This window comes from Euphorbia lathyris, chromosome 3, assembly GCF_963576675.1.
Source record: "Euphorbia lathyris chromosome 3, ddEupLath1.1, whole genome shotgun sequence".
Taxonomy (NCBI): domain Eukaryota; kingdom Viridiplantae; phylum Streptophyta; class Magnoliopsida; order Malpighiales; family Euphorbiaceae; genus Euphorbia; species Euphorbia lathyris.
Window position 1 is genome coordinate 111757970 of NC_088912.1, and position 6701 is coordinate 111764670.

A 6701-nucleotide genomic window follows, 5' to 3' on the forward strand; every position below is an offset into this window, starting at 1 on the left:
TTGCATGCTAAACACACATTCTTAAAATTTCTTTCAAACATTTGTCTCTTCTTCGAAAATCGTCTTTTATTCTATTCTTAGTGTGCTAAACTTTGGTTATCGTTACAATATTAGTCTTCTTTGCTTCTAGTTTCTGCTCTACTTTATTTTGTCATTCTTTTGCTTCATTGGCATTTATATTACCCGAGATAATCCTTGTGATCTATCAAGATAATATAAAAGAGTGATTGAACCGGTTGTGAGGTACTTCTTTTACTTTCTTTTTCTTCTTTTCTTGCTTTAGACTAGATTTCACTTTTCTTTCATTCTTTATATATTTTGTCATGTCTAACGAACCTAAAAAGGACAACGTTAACGATGTTGATTCTAAAGAATGGCAACAAGCTATTGTAGGTGAGATGAAGAGGTTAGGGGCTATTGTGGCTGATTTGGTTTCAAACCAAAAGAAATCAAGCCAAAAGAAAGGAGGACGCGGGAGATTGAATTTTGATGATGAACTATCCGAGTCTGAAGAGGAGGAGCAGTTTGGATACCGAAAAAGGGGTAACGATCGAAAAGATAGTAATCTTAATGCTATCAAACTTAAAATGCCTACTTTTCGAGGAGCTAGTGACCCAGATGCGTATCTTGATTGGGTACGAAAGGTTGAAACAATCTTTGACATACATGAGTATTCCGAGGAGAAGAAGGTGAAACTTGTAGTATCCGAACTAACTGAATATGCGGCTGTTTGGTGGGACCAATTAAAGCGCACAAGAAAAAGAGATGGTGATGAACCCATAAGAACATGGGGTGAATTGAAGAAGGTCATGAAAAAGAGATTTGTGCCGGCTCACTATTATAAGGAGTTGTTGAAAGAACTCCAATCCATGTCTCAAGGTAACCAATCTGTTGAAGATTATCACAAACAATTGGAGATGGCACTAATCCGAGCTGATATACAAGAAGATGAGGAAGCTACCATGGTTAGATTTCTCATGGGAATGAAGAGGGAGATTCGCAACCCTCTTGAGCTACAAACTTATTTCCACATGGACGAGATGCTCCATAAAGCGATAAAAATTGAGAGACAACTTCAAGAGGTTGAGAAAGGGAGATCAAAGTTCAAAGGCACTACTTCCACTCCATGGAAGTCAGATCCAAGAGGTAATTTCAAAACTAAATCTGAATTTAGCTCTAAAAGTGACCAAACGCCTCAGGTTGATTCAAAAGCATTTGGGAAGTTGCAAATTGGTGGAACTACTCCAAAATACAAAACTACTGAAAAACCCACAAGAACTCGTGAAATTGTGTGTTTTAAGTGCCAAGGGAGAGGGCACTATGCAAGAGAGTGTTCGAATCAAAAGGCGATGGTTATGAAGCATGGTGAGTTAATATCCGAAAGTGAGTCCGAACATGAATCAGATGATATGCCCACCTTAGAAGATTGTAGTGATATAGAAGAGGTGGATAGTAAAGGAGGACATGGAGTTAACTTAGTCACTCGTAGAACATTGAAGATGGGAGTGAGTGGTGACATTGAGCAACGAGAGCACATCTTTCATGCTCATTGCAACATACTTGGAAAAACATGCTTACTAATTATTGATGGAGGAAGTTGTTGCAACGTGGTAAGCAATGTGTTAGCAAGCCGATTAGGGATATCAACAATTCCACATCCCAATCCTTATCGGTTACAATGGTTGAATGATAGTAACGAACTCAAAGTTACTAAACAGGTGCTTCTGAACTTTTCTATTGGTTCTTTTTCTGATGAGGTATTATGTGATGTAGTACCTATGCAAGCATGTCATGTGTTATTGGGGAGGCCTTGGCAATTCGATCGATCAGCACTACATCATGGTCGAACAAATAAATTTACTATTGCTAAGGATGGGAAGAAGTATATTTTGCCACCTTTATCACCTGCTGAAGTGTTTGAAGATCAGCTCTACATGCAAAGAATGTTACAAGAACAATCTGTGAGAAGGGAAAAGGTTAAGGCGAGAGAAAATAAGAGTGATAAAATCAGTGAGGGTGTGAAGAGAGAAGAGGTGAGTGAAAAGGCATTAGTGAGGTCGAGAAATGAGGGTGAGAGGAGAGAAAAAGAGAGGAGCATTAACAAAAGCCAAAATCTATCTTTATATGCTAAATTGAGGGATGTAAAGCAAGCTGATTTTGAAAACAAAAATTTATTATTATTTTATTGTAAGAGTTTTTGTTTATCTTCTGTAAGTCAGTCTAACCTTCCTTCTAGTATTTCCCCTCTTTTGCAGGAATTCAAGGATTTATTCCCCGAAGAGATGCCTAATAAGTTACCCCCGATTCGAGGAATTGAGCATCAAATTGACTTTGTTCCCGGAGCACAAATTCCAAATCGACCAGCCTATAGAAGTAACCCTGAGGAGACAAAAGAACTACAAAGGCAAGTCGAGGAACTAATGGCAAAAGGGTTGATTCGTGAATCTATGAGTCCGTGTGCTGTACCAGTCATCCTAGTACCAAAGAAAGATGGAACTTGGCGGATGTGCATCGATTGTAGAGCCGTCAATAAAATCACGGTAAAGTATCGTCATCCTATCCCTAGGTTAGATGATATGTTGGATGAATTAAATGGGGCTGTTATTTTCACTAAAATAGATCTTAAGAGTGGGTACCATCAGATTCGCATGTCATTAGGAGATGAATGGAAAACGGCTTTTAAGACTAAGCATGGTTTATATGAGTGGTTAGTTATGCCTTTCGGTTTAACAAATGCACCTAGTACTTTCATGAGATTAATGAATCATGTTTTGAGAGAGTTTATAGGTAAATTTGTTGTTGTTTATTTTGATGACATTCTTATCTATTCTAAATCTGAGGCAGAACACATAGAACATGTTAAGGTTGTATTAGATGTTTTGAGAGAACAGAAATTATACGCTAACCTTTCTAAGTGCTCATTTTGCATGGAGAAAGTTGTGTTTTTGGGTTTTATTGTTTCAGCACAAGGAGTTTCTGTTGATATTGAAAAGGTGAAAGCCATTCAAGAGTGGCCAACGCCAAATTCAGTTACCGAGGTGAGGAGCTTTCATGGCTTGGCGAGTTTCTATAGGAGGTTTGTGAAGAACTTCAGTACCATTGCCGCACCACTAACCGAGGTAATAAAAAAGAATGTTGGCTTTAAGTGGGGCAAAGCACAAGAGGATGCTTTTGAGATGCTTAAGGCAAGACTAACTTCTGCCCCCGTTTTAGCACTTCCAAACTTTGATAAATCGTTTGAAATTGAGTGTGATGCGTCGGGAGTAGGGATTGGTGCTGTTTTAATGCAAGAGGGTCGACCTATAGCCTTCTTTAGTGAAAAACTTAGTGGTGCAACCTTAAACTATCCCACTTATGATAAAGAACTCTATGCATTAGTTAGGGCTTTGCAAATGTGGCAACATTATTTATGGCCTAAAGAGTTTGTGATCCACACCGATCATGAATCCTTGAAACATCTTAAGGGTCAACAAAAATTGAACCGAAGACATGCCAAGTGGGTGGAATTTATAGAGACGTTTCCTTATGTGATTAAGTATAAGCAAGGGAAGGAAAACGTAGTTGCTGATGCATTAAGTAGGAGAGTTAGCTTATTGAATGTGATGCATGCTAAGTGTTTAGGATTTGAGTATATCAAAGAATTATATGTTGATGATCTAGACTTTGCATCTATTTATAAAGCTTGTGAACTTACTGCTTTTGGAAAATTTTATAGACATGAGGGCTACTTATTTAGAGATAATCGATTATGCATGCCTAAATGTTCACATAGAGAATTTCTTGTGAGGGAAGCCCACGGTGGAGGCTTGATGGGGCATTTTGGGGTTGCTAAGACTTTGGACATGATTTCTGAACATTTCTTTTGGCCTCATATGAAACGTGATGTGGAAAGAATATGTGCTAGTTGTATTAATTGTAAGAAAGCTAAGTCTAGAGTTATGCCTCATGGTTTATACACTCCATTACCTGTGCCGAATGAACCTTGGACTGCTATATCCATGGATTTTGTGATGGCTTTACCTAGGTCTAAGAGAGGTAATGATTCCATATTTGTGGTTGTAGATCGCTTTTCTAAGATGGCACATTTCATACCATGCCATAAAACTGATGATGCTATTAATATTGCTAACTTGTTCTTTAGAGAGGTTGTTCGTCTGCATGGGATGCCAAAGAGTATAGTTAGTGATAGAGATCCTAAGTTTTTAAGCTATTTTTGGAAGACTTTGTGGAATAAATTGGGGACTAAACTGTTGTTTTCTACTTCTTGTCACCCTCAAACTGATGGTCAAACCGAAGTAGTAAATAGAACTTTAGGACAACTTCTTAGGGCAGTTATTCAAAAGAATCTTAAGTCATGGGAAGAATGCCTACCATTTATTGAGTTCGCTTATAATAGGGCTATACATTCATCTACTAACTTCTCACCATTTGAAATTGTTTATGGTTTTAATCCTTTGACACCATTAGACTTGATCCCTTTGCCTGTTGATGAAAGGAAAAGTTTAGATGGAAAGAAAAAGGCAGAAATGGTGCTTAAGTTACATGAACAAGTGAAACAACAACTGGAGAAGAAGAATGAGCATTATGCAAAGCAAGCTAACAAGGGTCGACAATGTGTTCTATTTGAACCCGGTGATTGGGTGTGGTTGCATATGCGCAAGGAAAGGTTCCCCGCTCAGAGAAAATCAAAGCTACATCCTAGAGGCGATGGTCCATTTCAAGTAGTCGCCGAATTGGGGATAATGCCTACAAGCTCGACTTGCCAGGTGAGTATAGTGTGCATGCAACTTTTAATGTGGCTGATTTATCTTTGTTTGACGTAGGAGATGAAGATTTGAGGACAAATCCTTTTCAAGAGAGAGGGAATGATGTGATATCAAAAGCACAAGAGCATGGAACAAAGGAGCTTAGAGTTAAGGAGCCTAGTAGAAGCATGAGGGATCCATTGGAGCTGTCAATTGGACCTATGACGAAGAATCGTGCAAAGAAAGACCAACAAATGCTTAATGGACTCATCTTGAGCTTCTTTAAACAAGGAATGAATTCTAGCGAAGTCATTAAAGATGGTGTGTTTTTGTGTTGTATCCAAGCCCAAGCCCATAATAGTGATATGTAAAAAGGTTGATCATATTTTAAGAGAAGCTTTGGACTTGCATGTGTTTGGCATGTGCAAAACCCATTGGGACTCATTAAAATTAATGCTATAACCTTATAGGTTTGATTGGGCTTATTTCTAGCTAATTAAAAGGCCCAAATAATGTTAATTAGTGGGCTGAAATTGGGCTCTAAAGGACAAAAACGAATTTAATGTTTTTCCTTGTCTAATTAGGATTTCTTTTACCTTGGTGCACTAGGATTCAACTTCCTTTTTAGTTTAGGTTTAGGTTTATTTTGTAGCCTATATAAAGGCTTGTATTCTTCATTATTTTCATCAATCAGAAATCAATATTTTTATGAACAAAAGTTCTTCTTTTCCTTTGGGAATTATTTTCAATCCGGGATTGAATTCTTTATTGTGAGCTTGAGAGACCGGGTCATCATTCTTGCAATATTATCTTGATCGTGAACAAGTATTTTGGTAAGGTACTTGTGAATCGCCAAACACTCAGGTTCCAATTTAATTATTCGAAGGTGTAAGGTCAGATCTCCTTTCATTGTCTTTAATTCTTTGGGATTGGTTTGTTATCACCAATTTATGTTTGTTATTTGATTCTATTAATTCCTTAAGATAGATCGGGAAAACTTGTTGATTTGGTTATTATCTCTTTTTCATAACCAATATCACATCATGCGGGCTGACAGTTTCCTAGTTCGAATAGGATTGCTTCCCTGATCCGGATTGGACAAATTGAGAACAAGATTTTCACCAGAAGCACGAAATTGTAGGAGAAAAATGAGGAAGCAACCAATTTCAAATTTGAAAGAAGATTCTGAAGCAATTGAAAGGGATTTAGTTCCCTATTTTGAGGAGCCGTAATCAACATAAGAACGGCAGATTTTCCAAGTTCATATATCAGTTTTTACATTTTTATTTTTGGGCAGCAAAAAAACACATACGTTCCATGGCTATTGATAGCTAATTTCTTTAATTTCGGTTAAGGGATAGTTCAAGGGATTCTTCTCCGTTGTCGTGAGATCGTTGTATTTCACTCTTCTCATTTATTAAGTCGTTTATTTTTTCATTGTGTTCAGAGTATTATTCTCAATTGATTATTTGTTCCATGAATGGTTACTGCAGGATCGTTTATTACATTGAATAATCATAAGGCTGATTCGGTTTATTAGAGTTTCACCTAGGACAACCGAACTAAGTAGCTACCGACTATTTGAACCAAGCTATGTTTGTGTTTGGAAGAACGGATTCAAGTCTGACAAACCAGAATTCGTATTCCACATGACATTAACACGAATCAAGTTAGGCTCATCTAAGTCGAATGAATAGATAAGTTAGTTTATAATCGCCGACGCTGAGAGACGATTAACTAAGATCAGGTTCTTCTGTTTCTTAAAGCTGTCAGTAAATTAAACCCTAGGCGTTGAGATAGGATTGTTTATTGATTAGGAACAAGTTATTTGCAGTGCTTAATTAGTTCATTATTAAGGAAGAACATTCAAACTGACCCGGCATAAACATGAGAATGTAACCTTGTCTGTCGATGATCGTTAACGAAAGAATTATCCCACGATTCCCCTTAACTGAA

General features: G+C 37.5%; 1 pseudogene; it reads left to right on the forward strand.

Moving 5' to 3' along the window:
- The first annotated feature begins 587 nt into the window (after window positions 1-587).
- Window positions 588-6285, forward strand: LOC136222883 (uncharacterized; annotated as a pseudogene).
- Window positions 6286-6701: the final 416 nt, after the last annotated feature.